Source organism: Acomys russatus, chromosome 30 (genome assembly GCF_903995435.1).
Source record: "Acomys russatus chromosome 30, mAcoRus1.1, whole genome shotgun sequence".
Taxonomy (NCBI): domain Eukaryota; kingdom Metazoa; phylum Chordata; class Mammalia; order Rodentia; family Muridae; genus Acomys; species Acomys russatus.
Genome location: NC_067166.1, coordinates 23,837,683 through 23,853,620, shown reverse-complemented (window position 1 = coordinate 23,853,620; position 15,938 = coordinate 23,837,683). Strand labels below are relative to the sequence as shown.

Below are 15,938 nucleotides of genomic sequence, written 5' to 3'. Positions count from 1 at the left end.
AGCCTTGGAGTTTGTGTGTGAAAGGCCGCCTGCAGACCCTTTTGGAGAGTCTTATTTACCCCAGAAAGCAGTTTAAATTAAGAACTTTGAGCAGTAAACTTTATGGGATATAGTTTATATACAATGACCTGGTCATATTTTGTATAGACACAGATGCGTTTGGGAAAATTTATATTTTGGCATAACTACCAGCATGATCAAAACAGACACACACAGACACACACAGACACACAGACAGACAGATACATACAGAGAGACACATACATACACAGACACACACAGCGAGAAACACACACACAGCGAGACACACACACACACACACACACACACACACACACACACACACACACACACACACTCCATATTCCAAGGGAACTGCAGAACTGCTGTCAGTTCCTGTAGATGAGATTGATCCTAAGTGTTTTGTGTTAACAGGGCCACACAGTCTATGTGTTGTCACTCAGCAACTGTTTTAACGAAACGTGCATATGATTGTTATCAATAGCGAGTGTTCTGAGAAGCTGACAAGATGCCCAAATCTAAACACTTCATGCCAACAGTAGATGAACAAAATAATCGGTGTGCCTCTCTGCCAACCTGTGGTATGGCCAGTCTTTGTGAGTTTGGTCATTTTCGTTGTCCTAGATGCCATTTGTCTTTCGTGTTTTCTGTTAGCTTCCTGTTACTCTTAACAGAAACCTGTGATAACTGAATTATAAAAAGGGAAGGTTTCGTTGGACTTTACTGCTTTAGTAAGCCTGGTAGGCTTTGCTGCTTCAGGACTGTCACCTGCTGACTGGAACCACACGGAGGCATGAGAGTGACCATCTTATGGTGTGAGTAAAGAGAGAAAGATAGGGGAGCTGGCTCCCACATGCCACTTCAAGACTGTGGACCCAGTGACCTGCCTGCAGACCTCCTGGGGACCTCACCCCTTCGAGCCTCGGTGCTTCCCAATAGCACTGTCCTGGATCCAGCCCTTTAACACTTGGATGCTTAGAAACCACATACGGTTCCCCGGTGTTTAACCACATAGTTGCAGGTATGTGAATAAAATATTTCAGCGTAGAAGTCAACCCTGCACGTTACTTATGAGTGAGCTATGAAAGCTCGTGTCTTTGAGGCACTATGAGGAGAGAGTGACCAGAGAGCCTGGGAAAGGGCAGGCCAGAGAGAATAGCTGGCAGGCCAGAGAGAAGACGTGATCGCCCTGTAACACAGTTGGCTAACTGATTGGCAGCAATTTCATTTTTAAACTGTAAGTAAAGGGGGCATCTAGGACATTCTCAGCATGAATGCTTTGTGCTGGAGGTGAAACTTTTGCCAGTTACCCTGATTTGGCCATTCTGTGTTCTGTGCACTCACTGAAAGCTACCCCAGGACTCGGGTGTACCTCAGTGATAAACCACTTGCCTAGGCATTCGTGAGCCCTAGCTTTGAACCCGGAACCACATAAGGAGAGAAAGCGAGAAAGATGGAGAAGGAAATGAGGAAAAGCATATTGTAGTCTGTGTAATTATGGGTCCATTGAAAAAAAAGACAAAGTAGCAATGAAAATGGTCCATCTAAAACTGAAGGATTTTCAAATCTAAGAAGCCCATATATAACTTCTATTTATATTTATATAAATATCTTATATATTTATTTCTATATAAAAACCTTTAGTTGTATGTATAACTTTTATTACAGTCAAATAAGGACTGGTTAAAGAACAAAAAATGTTACAAAAAACTTGCCATTTAAACTTTCATGCTAAACTCAAATATAATGCACTACAGATTAGATTTTTTTCCTATTTCATCTTAGTGATTCTTTTCTTCTAAACATAAATATTTTAAAGGAGCATCATTGGTTTTAAGCCTGAAAAGAAGTTTTGTCTTGTCTGCCAGTTCATAAATGGTCTGGAAAATACTTTGAATTATGTTTTTTATTTTCAAATTATGGGCTTTAACTTTCTGGAAATGGAATTTCTGAGGAACAGAAATACTGCTGCTACATAGTCAGTAAAGCTGGAGCAGCTGGCCCAGAGAGTCTGGAATAGAGGGAGGGTGATCCAGGCCCAGGGAAGGATAGCCTTAAAAGGGAAAAAAAAAAAAAAAAAAAAAACACAGAAAGGAAGGAAAAGCCTGCAGATCTAATGAGATGGCTCAGTCAGTGAGGCACTAAGTTTGAATTCCACCCATGTAAAAGCAGAGTGTAAACTTTTTCATCTGTTTTCCCAGTACTGAGGGACAGCCCTGGGGCGCTCTACCCAGTTTGTCCCGCAGAATTTGGCAACTTCCGGTTCAGTATGAGTCCCCATCTCAACATTAAGGTGGAGGGCAAAACAGATGTCACTACTGTCAGCCTCTGACCCCTTACTCATACACACACACACACACACACACACACACACACACACACACACACACACACACACCGTGTGTATGTATATACACTTGCACACATCCACATGGCACATGCATATTATACAGACACACACATGCACATGTAAACATACACACACACCTACCTATACCTTGCATGCATATCATGCATGCATATTCTCAAGGCTCTGGGAGGTAGAGGCAAGCAGGCTTGAGTTCAAGGCCAGCCTGGACTATATATGGAGACCCTGTCTCAAAATCTATAACAGGCTGCTCTTCCCTGAGCAAACAGCCAGTGTTTGCACAGGAGTTCAGCTGGTGCTTGCCTGCTGCCTGGTAGGACCGCGCTCACCTCCCCTTGTCGATGCAGAACGCCTTTGTAGATGGTACAGCCCAGAGTTCCTCAGTCTAACTAACCCTTAACGGGCAGGGAGGAAAGTGAAACCCTGATGGTTAAGGTTCGCCCCTGCTTGTTCATTCTAATTAGAAAGCTTATTTTACTTGAAGTGTTTCTGACAGCTGGGTGGTAGTTTTCACCTTTTCTCACTTAAGTAGCTTTTATTAAAAGCTTTGAAACGATGCAGAATCTCGCAGCATGTGACTTGCAGCGTGGGGTTTGGCGTGCACCTGGTTTACTCTTAGCACTCTATCGAGTCTTTTCACGTACCATGTGGGTGCTGCACAACTATTTTGGGTGGCTAAATCTTAGGTGAGAAAGTCAGACCCCACTCTCCACTCAGCTGTGAAGAATGTCCTGTCCATTGGCTAGATCTGGGTATGGGTTCGAAGTTTACTGCACATATTGTCCTCTGGTGCCCCATATTTGACCACGTCCCCTGGATGGGGAGACCTGGTGGCACTCAGAGGAAGGATAGCAGGCTACCGAGAAGAGACATGATACCCTATGAGCATATACAGGGGGAGGAAGTCCCCCTCAGTCACAGTCATAGGGGAGGGGAGTAAGGGGAAAGTGGGAGGGAGGGAGGAATGGGAGGATACAAGGGATGGGATAACCATTGAGATGTAATATGAATAAATTAATAAAATATATTTTTAAAAAATCTCAGGTGAGATAATTTTTTTTTAAAGTTTAGTCATCCTTAGAAGATTTTTAAACAATCACGAAACATAAGCCTATCTCGCAAAATAGGTTCTTGAAAGTTGGGATATTGGGGGCTAGGGAAAGCATTGGGAACACATACATAGCTAAGCTGAGGATTTAATGAAAAAACAGGTGCGAGCACTTAGTCCGGCAATGGGGGCTATTAGCATTGTCTGTGAAGTAACTGAATTGGGGGGGCTTTGGAGCCAGTGGCGAAAGGAAGCTCACCAAGTTTGGTGCTCTGATGGATTCGCCTTTTTGCTTTTTAAAATCTGTTTGTTTTTTGAGGCAGCCTCACATGGTAGCCTGGGCTAGCCTGAAACATACTGTATAGGATGGACTAGCATTGAGTTCATGGGAATCTTGCCTCAGCCTCCTGAGCACTGGGATTATAAGACTTGTTATAAAATTATGGGATTGTGGAATTCTGTCTGCTTGGTGCTGTGCCTGCATAGGTGTCAAGTGCTGGCTCAGGGAAGACCCCAGGGTCTCTGATTCTAACCAAACAATGGTTTTAGGCAACAGTAACCATGTGACCTCAGCCTGCAATCAGAAAGCTGGTTTCGCCACCAGAATCTTGTGCCTCATCTGGTGTCTTACCTTAAAGGTCAGCCACTTCCCCACTGCTTGACTTTGTTTCTGCTCCAGGATCTTTGGTTTGGTAGTGTTGTACCTACAGTGATGAGCTGCCAGGTGTGAGGTAGAGAAAGAAGGACCAAGAATTCAGAGTCTCCCACCTGGACTCCTTCTTGCCGAAAACCAAACTAAAATCAAAGAGTTTGTGAAGGCTTAGCTTACTGCTTGAAATTTTTTACTGCCTAATTATACATTTTAAAAATGTCACTAAGCCTTTAAAAGCTGCTTTTCAAGACGACAGTCTGTGACCTGGTCATTTATTTATCCCTAGTGATATCTAATATTAAAATCTTCCTGTGTGGCAGGACCAGTTTCTGCAAATTACATTTATTAATTTGTTTAGCCCATAAGACAGGGAAGCACTCATCCTTATTTTACAGATGGGTAAACTGAGGCATGGCATGGTTCTTGTAAACAAGAGAGCCAGGAATTATAGCCAGGCAGGCACACAGCCACTATGAAGCTCTTTAGCATAGCAGGTACCCAGCATGTTTTAAATAAACTTTAAATTCCTGCAGGATTAATTACAGTGAATTTTAGATAGGGGAATCTTTCCCTACTTGGAATCTGGGGATGTGACTTAATATGTAGGGCTCCCAGTCCTTTAATTAAAGTAAATTAAATCTAAGCAATTAATGCATATTAAAAAAAAACTTTAAATTCATACATTTGTTAGCCCAGCAATTCTATTTCTGGGAATTCATTACAAGCAAATGGCCAAGAATATGGGTGGAGAATTAGCACTAGTAATTTTTGGAGCACTACTATTTATAATAATTAAAATTTCATGTCATCTAAATATCTGCCAAGAGGATATTGATTAAACATATTATAGAATATATACAGAGTGGAAAACAATTGTAAACATTGAAAATCATGCTGTAAAAAATAAATTTGAACACTGAAAGAGGTTCATAATATTTAATGTGAAATCCTGTTGCTGAGTGCTCTCGAACTATTACATGCTTGGTAAGGCTTCCTATAATTATAATTAAACAATTGAATATTTGATAAGGGGGAAAGAAAACTACTGTGCTAAAGATTATTTTTTCCAAACTGGCTTGATGATTAAGCAGGCTCCCTTCTTACATAGGTGTGTCAAGAGTAACTGGTTTTTTTGTTTGTTTTTGTTTGTTTGTTTGTTTGTTTATACACTGCAATTCAATCCGTGGGGAAATTATTTTTCCCTCCAAGTTTTTTGTTGTTGTCATTGTTCATTTGTATCATTCAGTGATCTGTGTCAGCAGCATTAATTCTGTGACTCTCAGAATGCTAACTGGCAGACCGCTATCAGTTTCTTGTTTACATGGCGCAGGGTCTTCTGGGGCATGGAACCCAACCTTAGTTCCATGAGGCTTGCTTACAGGATTCACTACCTGCCGTTTCTCCATTGCCTCTCAGCTCGTCATCTACACAGTGTGATAGAGTCAGAAGCACGAGAGGTGAAGTCCATCCTTACAAACGTATTTCAGACATTTTGTAAGCACTGTGTTGCCACTTTTCCATTGGCCAGAACAAACCAAGCTGTGGAAGCACACTCCATCATGGCTGCTGCGCAAGGCTACGGAGTACAATGCTAAGAACTTAAGGCCGTTTGGACCAGTAGCTCAGTCTACCATCCTTAGCTTCTGCCTTTTAAAGCAGTCCTCTGTAATAAAAATATCTATTTCTGGATTATAAAAGTATGTGTTCAAATAGATAACTCAGAGAATACAAACCTTCAGAACGGATAAATCAGGAGGTCCATAATTATACCATGAATTTGAATTAATGAAAGCCATGTTTGATATTGCGATTTTTTTTTTTCTTCCCAAACTAAAGACCCGAATCACCAAGTGTATCAGGTTAAAGAGAGGGAAACATACATAGCCGCCTTGCTGATTTTATTTTCTTGGCGCTGACATTTAAACAATAGACCCAGAGCTTACTATGCCTATCATGTTCTGACTCTTTTTTTTTTTTTTTTTAAGCTAATGTTTTCTGTCTTCATGGCCCACTGCTTGCTAAATAGATAGAAAAGCGTGTGAACAGTGACTGAGCCTCGGAGGCCCCTGATGAGTCAGGGCAGCAGTGTCCTGATTATTGCACAGACCCTTCAGTCTAGGCAAAGATACACAGTATTGTGCCTGGCATGCAGACTTCAGGATCTTGGAATCCTGCCTTCCGGGTACACAGATGGGCCCCCCCCCCCATCTCCACAGCCTGCATCCCCTGGCTGTGATGTTTGCATTGTTGCCTCAACAGTTAGAAGGAACGCTCCTTTGCCTTAGGGAGTCACTCCTGTTTTCTAAAGAATGTTTGGGTTGTTTAGAATATAAAGGAAAACAGAATCGGTGGCATCCCATAGATTGTATAGGAAGGCAATGTGCGCAGAGCACTCTAATGGATTAACTTGTAGACAGTATTGAATGGGATTTCTAAAACTGTTAGAATGATCTTTAACACGGGGGAAAATGGACACGTTTTGCCTGCCTGCCTGTCTACCTCTCTGTCTTATTTTTATAGTGCTTCAAGCATGCTAGGCGAGTGCTGTACCCCTGAGTCAAGCTCCCAGCCCTACCCTAGTGCATTTTAAACATCTTACTTGAAGAGCCAAAAGAAAAACAGCACGATCCCAAGAAACATTCTTTCCTTCTGAAATTAGCTTGGAGGCCATCATGTTGGAGTGAGTGAATCTGTGGTCACTAGTTGGGTTTCTTAGCTTTAGTCGGTAAATCTGAAAATCATCAAATTAAAGCTCCATGGAGCTGGGCATGGTGGTGCACTCCTGTAATCTCAACACTCCGGGAGGCAGAGGCAGGTAGATCTCTGTGAGTTTGAGGCAAGTGTGGTCTACAGAGTGAATCCAGGACAGCCAAGGCTATGCAGAGACCCTGCCTCGAAAACAAAACAAATAAAAGCTCCATGCAATTTGGTACTTATCCACTTGAACTCAATGCCTCTGCCCTGTATGATCAAATTCTCTTCTTTTCTGTTGACTGTGAAGAGCGCCTATGTAAGAACGCTATTAGAGTGACACTGTACAGCTAAGCCAAAAGTAGCATTTTATTTCTTACACGTGTAATTGTTGAGGGGAAATGTCTTAGGCTAGGCTGCTCCCTTTGTGCCCCTTTACATGCCCATACTCCACCCTCTGGGCAGGCTCTTTACTGGCGTTTAGCATCTCCATTTCCAATTGGTAAAGATAAAAGGAGAGGAGAGACCCAGGCTGGCCCAGATGTCCTCCTGTCTGTCTGCGTGCTTTGGGCAAGATCTATCATCTAGGCACAGGTCACCCTAAGGTGGCTGCTGGTGTTGCCAGCCGTCCTGCCGTCATATAGCTTAGAGTCCAGACACACACAGGCAAGGGAGGGTGGCGCTCACCATGTTGAAGAGTTCATGGAGACGTAGATTTCATTAAGGCCATAGGGACATGAATTCGGTTTGAAGAGCTCATGGCACGTGTTATGATGATAAGCCCAGTGGGATTGTGGAGTCGCAGAAATGAGAGAAGCATCGTTTTGAAGAAAGCGTACTAGACGGTGTCAGGTAAGCAAGTAAAGCAGAGGAGAGGAGCAGGCAACTGGAGTTAACAGTGTAGTGACTGGGTAGCCTGGGCAAGAGCAAGAAAATGCAGGCAAGCACTGGGTGGTGTAGGTGAAGAGGAAACCATCAACAATTTAGAGGAAGCAGGCATTTGGGTAGACAATGGTATCCATAGCTCTTTGAGAAGCTGTACTGTGAAAGGTGCAATGATATCAGGGGCAAGAGAGAAAGGCCTCTTGGGAGGTGTAGGGGATAACTTTTTTTTCTTGGTTTATTACCTTTGGCCCACTCATCATAGAAAGTTTTTTTTTCTACGATCTCGTTGAAGATGTGTTCTATGCTATTGACCTAGCATCTTCTCTCTCATCTATTCCTAAAGTCTGAAGCTTTGATCTTTTCCTGGTGTCCACATTTCCTGCATATTATTTTCCCCTTATTTTTTTTTCCTTACTTTGTTTCGTTCCTCTACTTAGTCTCTGAGTCCTGATAGTCTGTCTTTTGCTTGATTCATTATACTTGGAAAGCTTTCCCTTGAGTTTTCAAGTCAGGTTATTGAGTTTTTCAATTCCACGCAGGGTTGTTTTCAGTGTTTCTATCTCTTTATTGAATTCTGCCTTCAATCCTCGGTTGTCTTCATCATTTTCATTTTGTGTTGCACTGAACGTCACTCAGACCTTTATTCTGTCTTTAAGTTAATCAAACTGGGTTGATAGTGAGTGTGTGTGTATGTGCGTGCGTGTGTGCATGTGTGCGTGTGTGTGTGTGTGTTCATTAAACTCCTTGAGTTCTTTGATGAAGTTTATGATTGTCCTTTTTAAATGTTGTGTTTTGGAACTTGTCTAGGTAATTCTCATTGACAAACGTTTCTTTAGGACTGTTGGATTTCAGGAAAATACCTTGATCTTTCATATCGTTTGTATTTTTGGAATGGTATCTGGATATTTGGGCAAGAACTTGTTTTTGTTAGTTCTGTGTCTGAGCAGGTTATAACAGAGCACAACTTCATTCAGCCTGAAGGTTAGATATGGCTTAGATAAAATGAAGTTGGGTAGACTCAGGGTACTGGGCTGGCTTGCCACATATGGGTCCTGGTACAAGCCTGGAGTTCAGGCACAAATCTGGGTGTTGGAGAGGGTGGATAGAAGGGAGGATTGGGTAGTCTTTTTCACCTACATCCTTGTGTAAATATGAAGTGCTTGGATGGGTAGAAGGGATGAATATGGAGCCTGGGGGCCCTGTAGGTTGTTAGGGAGCCATGGTCTAACCAGACCCTGGATGGGGTCAGTGTACGCACATGTAGCTATACCAAGCCAAGGAACTGGTGTGGAACCCAGGTCAATCTGGATATTGGGAAGGTTGTGTGAATAGGAGGGTCATGTAGGATCATCCAGTTAGACTCTGTCACAACATGCACAAGACCTGGCTGGGCAGAGAGGCGGTATGCGGTCAGCAAGAAGTTTAAGTTTTAATGTCTATTTCATTATTGCTTGGTTTTTTTTTTTTTAAGAATATGTTTGCTATTTTTAAGAAACGATCAAAGCATTTTGATATGTTTCAAGGTTCATTGTACTGAGACCTAGGAGGATGTTAGAAGGGTTGTCTGGCAGCTGAGGAGAGAAGACTGTGAAATGGTTGGGAAGAAACTGAAAGGGAGTCTGAATATAGGAGTTCTTAGAAGCACTGAGAACCCTCTTACAGCCTAAGGCCTGTCTTTCTGTTGGACAAGGTCGAGGCTTCAGGGGATGCATCTTTTGGGAGCGTTAATCCCGCCAAAGACACCTAAGAGCCCCAGCCAAGGGTGCATGATAGGGAAAATAGAGCTGAGCTGTGATGGAAATGGGACGAAGTCTTAGGGTTGATGGTGGCATTCTGCAGAGATTGGTCCATAGCTGGCAGCATCTTGGCGAGAAGCCTGAGGTATGATGGAAGTTGGGTGGTGTTGGGCAGTGGCAGTAGATGGGCTGAGTTTCATACAGAAAGTCTTTGAAATATGGTTATTTTGAAGTTTGGTATATTTTGAAACTTGTGAGGGGCAATGAAGTCTTTGTGGTGGTCTTGGATATTCTGAGTTTGGGTTCTTTCCCTTTTGGCCTGTGGTGGTGTTGGGAGAGATGGACAAAAGCCAGATCTACATATATAACTCACATTTTCAGTTTTACTGACTCAATGCGTTTGCTTCTACTTGCTTTTCTGTTTCTTACCAAGTCTTTCTGCTGAAAGCTCATGACCAAGGGCAGGAATTCTTTTAAGTTGGTCTGCTGTCCCTTTGTAGATCTTACCAAATTGTCTAGTCCATCAGCAAGACATTGTGAAACACTGGGCGTGGTGGTGCGTGCCTCTAATCCTAGCGCTCAGGAGGCGAGGCAGGCAGACCTCTGTGAGTTCATGTAAAAGCTATTTTTCTAAAACTGTTTTTGTTTGTTTGTTTGTTTGGTTGGTTGGTTTTAAAGACAGGGTTTCTCTGTGTCGCCTTGGCTATCCTGAATTCTCATTGTAGACCAAGCTGGCCTTGAATTCACAGGGATCCACCTGCCTCTGCCTCCCGAGTGCTGGGATTAAAGACACGCGCCATGTGTTTGTTTCTCTTAGGTTCCCTCTTAACCTGGTTATCACACAATTAAATGAGACTCCATTATATTATGTTAACAAGTTTAACAGCATAAAATCTGAGCAGTAATTAAACTATTCTTAACCCTCTAAGCTACTTTGGCTTTCATCTGAGATGCTTGCACTTTGTAGCTTTTCTGCTCCAGCAACTCTCTTCCTGTCTCCTGGAGCTCTGTTCCTGGCTGATTCCCCTACTTCCTCTAATAACTCCTCCTCCCCTGGCTGGCAGGAAGTCCAGTCCTACCTATTCTCTTCCCTGCTCAACAGGTGCCTGTAAGTTGCTTTATTGACATTTCAGGGGATAATTGGGGAGCAGTGTCTATACAACAATGAGACAGGAGATTCTCAGAACGAAGATTACAACCAGATATGGGGGAGAGGTACAGAAATCAGCATTTGAATTACACAATAACCTTATGCCTGCAAATTCAAGGCCAGCCTAGTCTACAAAGTAAGTCCAGAATAGCGAGGGTTATTTATTTATTATACAGTGAAACCTTCTCTCAATAAAAAACAAAAACAAATAAACAAAAAAAGATACTTACTAAGAGAATATGGAGCTAGAGAATATCTGTGCTTATTTTGGGAAATCACCAGGTCAACTAGAGATCTAGAGGCAACTGCATCAGCATCTTTGTCTTGGTCAAAGCGCATAGTTTTAAGATGCTTTTGGAACCACTCACAGTGCTCACAGAGTGGGTGTCACTTTCAGTCCTGGGTGTTTTATATGCTATCCAGGCATTTGCAATTGAGGGTGAATGTTTTGATGTATTTGTAGAAGTCTCTGTAGTTTTTCCTTGTCAGGGCAAAGATCTCCTGAGACTGAGACTTAATGGGACACACAGCTGTCAGCTGGCTCTTGCGGCAGATGCTGCCTCCCAGTGGCACTGTCAGAAAGCCTTCTGCAGATGGCCTATGGAGGAGTCATTGCCTCTCTAACTTGCCTGCCCACACCCCGGTTTCCAGCCCCAAGCTGCCAGTAGCCGCACCCTGTTCCCAAACAGGTGACATAGTTCTCATGGATGCTCAGATTTCTTCTTCAGACATGTTGCACCACTGATGCAGGAGGAGAGAAGTCAGGCGTGATGGGATGAGGGGGTTAGTTTAGTGAGGATTTGAGGGACCACATTTGCATCTGTTTCCCATACTCGAGAGAGGGACATAAGCCAGAGCTATTTCCTTTGATATATGAAGGAGCGCCAAAGACTAGTTTAGCCCCCTCAGAAATCAGTTTTACAGTTCTATAGGTGATAAGGCTTGAAGGACTTAAAACTTAGACTGCAATCCTGAGTATTGATTCAAATGATGTTTTACTGATTTCTCAGTAGGTGTTTAAAGGGCTCTTTGTGTGGAAATGGTCATTTTGGGTCCCAAGTTTTGGTTAGTGTGGCATTTAAAGGCCACTGGGAACTAGCCGTGGTAGTACGTGTCTTTCATCTTAGCACTCAGGGATGCAGAGGCAGGGAGACCTCTCTGAGTTCGAGGCCAGCCTGGCCTTCAAAGTATGTCTAGGACAATCAAGGCTACACAGAGAAACCCTGTCTCTGAAAACCCAAAAATTAAATAAATAAATAAATAAATAAATAAATAAATAAATAAATAAATGCCACTAGAGCCGAAATACTCTTGGGGCAGCTAAAGCATGTTCGTGTATAAGTTTGCTCTCTTGGCTTTAGGCTGGATGTATTGGATGTGGCACACTAAATCTAGTAGCTGAGAGTCTTCAAAGTCCACCAAACAGGAAAATGTCTACTGGCTGTTTAAAGTTTGTTCCGGTATGATTTTCAAGATGGTGTGCATCTAAGTACTTCTATAAGGCGCTGACTTTACCACTTAGTCTAAAATAAACCTAACAGAAAGAAACTGAAAAATCTATCGAATGTTAAATTGAGGAAGCTCCAGGTTTCTACACTCCACCCTCTGGCTAACTTCTGTGTTCTAGGTGAGTCTACACGTGATGGACTGTGGTTATTCCCATGGTGTGTGTTAGGGCGGGGCAGGGGGCGAGGGGCGGTAATCTGATAAATCTGTGTATAAAAAAATAAAAGTTGATTGTTCTTGAGATTTCTTTTAGGGTAGGACACCAGTTGCCTTTTAGCTGAACTTTATGAGACAAGGTATAGTACACACAGGCCTTCAACCTTCCAGAATCCCTAGCTTAAGGCATTGTTGTGTTTTTTTTGTAGAAGGACACTTGTAGAAGGACAATTATGTTCCTCTTATTGTCGCTTACTGTCCATTGTCTGCACCTTCCTCCTGTATTTTCTTGAAAATATGTTTCTGGAACGTGGGACTCAGGCGGTGTTGGGCAGGGCAATGAGTGGTGGGTGGGTTGATCTGCGCGTAAGCAAGTCTCGGAAATGTTAGTATTTTGGAGTTAGGTATATTTTGAAACTTGTAAAGGGCAAAGAAATCCTTGTGGCACTCTTTTGATACTCTCTTCTTGGATTCTTTCCCTTTCGGTGCACGGTGGTGGTGGGAGAGATGAGCAAAGCCAGACTACAGATAATTCACATCCGTGATTTTACTGACTTAATGCGTTTGTTTCCATTTGCCTTTCTGTTTCTCAGGACTTACAGAGTCTCTGTGCTGGAGATACTGTGGCCTGCATGTGGGGGCAGAGCCTTTCTCAACTCTTCATAAATTATACACGTTTAGCTTTGAAAAGCAAGCTAATGCCATCCTAGGCCCTCCCTGTTAGAGATGCGACTGTGTGACTCCTACTGAGCTGATGATTAGTATAAAATGAAGGAATTGGGAAAGTTAAGTTGGTAATATTATGGTTAAGGGTGGGACACCTGATGGCTGAGCAGGTAAAGGCCTTTGCCACCAAGCCTGATCTACCCACGTTTCATCCCTGTATTCCACGTAGTGGAAGAAGAGAGTCTATGCCCATCCATTGTCCTCTGACCTCTACATGTATGCCAGCTCATGTTTGTCCACGTGCACAAACACACAAACAAATGTAAAAACTTACTTCGTAAACCTCTTCAACAGGTCAGTATCCCTGTCTGGAGAGTGTTGGCTTCCATGATACCCAGCTGATACTAAATTTATCTCTTAAGGCTCCACTACTTAAGAATGTTATACTGGGTTTTACGCTTCACCAAGGGTCTTGTGGGGGTGAAACCACAGCGTGCCCTATTTTCTCAAGCTCCTTTTCTGCTTAATAAGTAAATCATTTCATCCCCCATGGTGAGAGAGCGAGGAAGCCCTTTGCCTGAGAATGGTGCCCCTTCATTTTTCTCTCACTCTCTAGACCTCCCCCTCCCTTCCCCTGTCTCTATCACAGCACATTCCCCTATGGCTGTGCAAAGACCCCTGCCATCTCTTCTAATGGAACATGCCAGTAGGAGCCCTGTCCCTCTGCCCTAACACTGAGCTTGCCAGGCCATCTATCTCTCTCTTAAAACTTGTTTTCATCAGCCGGTCAAAGCCCCTGGGGATGTCCAAGTTATTTTGACTTCATGGGAATGATGCTGACTTTTAGTCTGCCACACAAGGGAAAGGGAAGGCAAAGAAATGCAAATGCCACCAGTGGGGACATTTAAAGATTTGTAAAAAAAAAAAAAAAAAAAAAAATAGTGTTTCCGACGCATTAATGACGCTGGTGGTGGCCTGTATTTGTCATTGTCAGGTAGGTACTTAATCAATGCATGTCGCCAGGGCTAAGTTTATTGTGTCTGCCTAGACAGATAATCTCCCTGCTTTCTGATGGCTCTGTCTCAGGCACCTGTGGCAGGCAGACTTGAGTCTGAAGGGAAGGTGGTGGGGTAAGGCTCCTCCTGGCTTCACTTGCTCACTGGGAGAAGATTGTCTGAGAGAGAACAGTAGCATCTAACTATCTGTTTTCTTGTTCCTGATAGGAGCTCAAGGAAAGTCATACTTGGTTTGAATATCTCCACCCCAAAATTCCAGCCCATGTGATGGCAGCAGGATTTTGGGATAATTAAGTTTTAGGGACTATTGTCTCACAAATGGGACTAAGACCCTTGTAAGTGGGGTGTGAAATGATCTGCTGGGGTACACATAACTAGTAGGTCCTTATCAGACTACACACCAGCTCCCCCACCCCCCCGCCCCGTCACGAACTTCCTACCTCTGAAATTATTATTATAAATTACCCAGGTTAAGGTTCTGAATAAAGAACCACGGCCCATGTAAATTCTTTGTTCTGCGCCATATTCATGTCACTGTCAGGCAGCTTCCTTGCCTGCTAAGGAGAGCCATAAGTTCATGATAAGCCCATGCATGTATACGAACCCTCTACTGAACACTTGGTTTTAATTTAGTATTCCTTAAGGAAAGGAGTGCCTCAATTTTTTTTTTCCCTAAGATGCTCCGAAGGATGAAAACCCTTTTATCAAAGTACCTAGAGCATTCCCCTGAAGTCAGATTAAGGAAAAGAGTTTAGACTGGCCTGATAAATTTGAACTGTCTTATTAAATAATGAGAGCTAGGCAACCCACTGCACTCCTCTCTGTGCTCTGGCTTATAGAAATCATAGTGCTGGAGGGTTGGCGCGGTTGGTTTGGTTCTCTTCTGCTAGTTTTTGATTATACTGGTATATGAAAATGACATGTTTTTTAAAAAAGGAAAGTAGTAAGTTGTGGTAACCAGAGTGGTAGATGCTGCTTCTCTACTCCTTGGTGTACAAAAGAGAAACAAACTGATCTCTTGTGGATTCGCATTCCATTCCAGGGCTGGGAGTGTGGCTCAGTGGTCAGTGCAGTCTCGCTAATCGTGTGTGTAACCCTGGGTTTGAGGTTTGATCCGAGCAGCAGAGCAGCAGTAACTGAACAAAACAGCATCCATTCCTAACACCTCTTTAATGCTTTTGTTGATTTTGCCACTTTTTTTTTTTTTTCTCGCTCCCCAGGTGCCCATCTTCCTGTATTGTCCCTGTTCTCCATGGATAAATTGCTTCTACATTTCATTGTTTGTGTACCCATCACTCCTTTCACTTGTTTATAAATTCCTTGAGGGCTTTCCATTGTATCCTCAAAGCAAAGTCCCGCACATTGCAAGTACTAAGTGCTCGGTAATGAAGTTGCTAGGTATCCTACAAATCACCCCTTTACATCTTAACCCAAATAAAGAAATGCTGTTTTAATAAATAAGTAAATTAATTTTAAAAAATGCTGTTTCAGTGTATGTACATTCAGTGCAGTATTTGCGGCATACTTATGGAAGTGTATTTGAATTAACATTTCCTTAGGCTTCCTCTGTTTGTATTTATATTTGGCTATACTTTCATTAAACATTGGAATGATTCTCTATTTAGGTACTGTCAGACATGTCTCATAGGTCTTTGTGAGCCAGGAATGACAATAGGCTAGAGGCTGACACAGGGACATTAATATAGTGTCCCTTTCCTATTTTGTTATTTCCCACCAGCTACGTTATTCATTGGAATTGGGACCGTCTTTGTGGGGGACAGATGACAGAGATTCCAGGCAGATCTGATGTGTGACATACTTGTCGGTGTGTGAAAGTTAGTGTGCATATGCCCTGTTGCGATGAAGTTCAGTACTCACAGGCGTCTCTGTGGATTCACATAACTGAAGAATAAATACATTTAAAAGAATGGCTAGCAGAAAATGATCAGGCTTTCAAGCTTGAGAGAGGACCATTTGGAGGTTGATTGGAATGGTCACATGGCAGCCTTCCCCTATCTCAGTTCACTGATTTCCCTATAAGCA

At 42.8% G+C, this 15,938-nt stretch overlaps 1 protein-coding gene across 2 annotated transcripts in view; it reads left to right on the top strand.

Moving 5' to 3' along the window:
- Window positions 1-15,938, top strand: part of Mast4 (microtubule associated serine/threonine kinase family member 4) — a 612,814-nt gene that overhangs the window by 178,210 nt on the left and 418,666 nt on the right. The window lies entirely within an intron of this gene.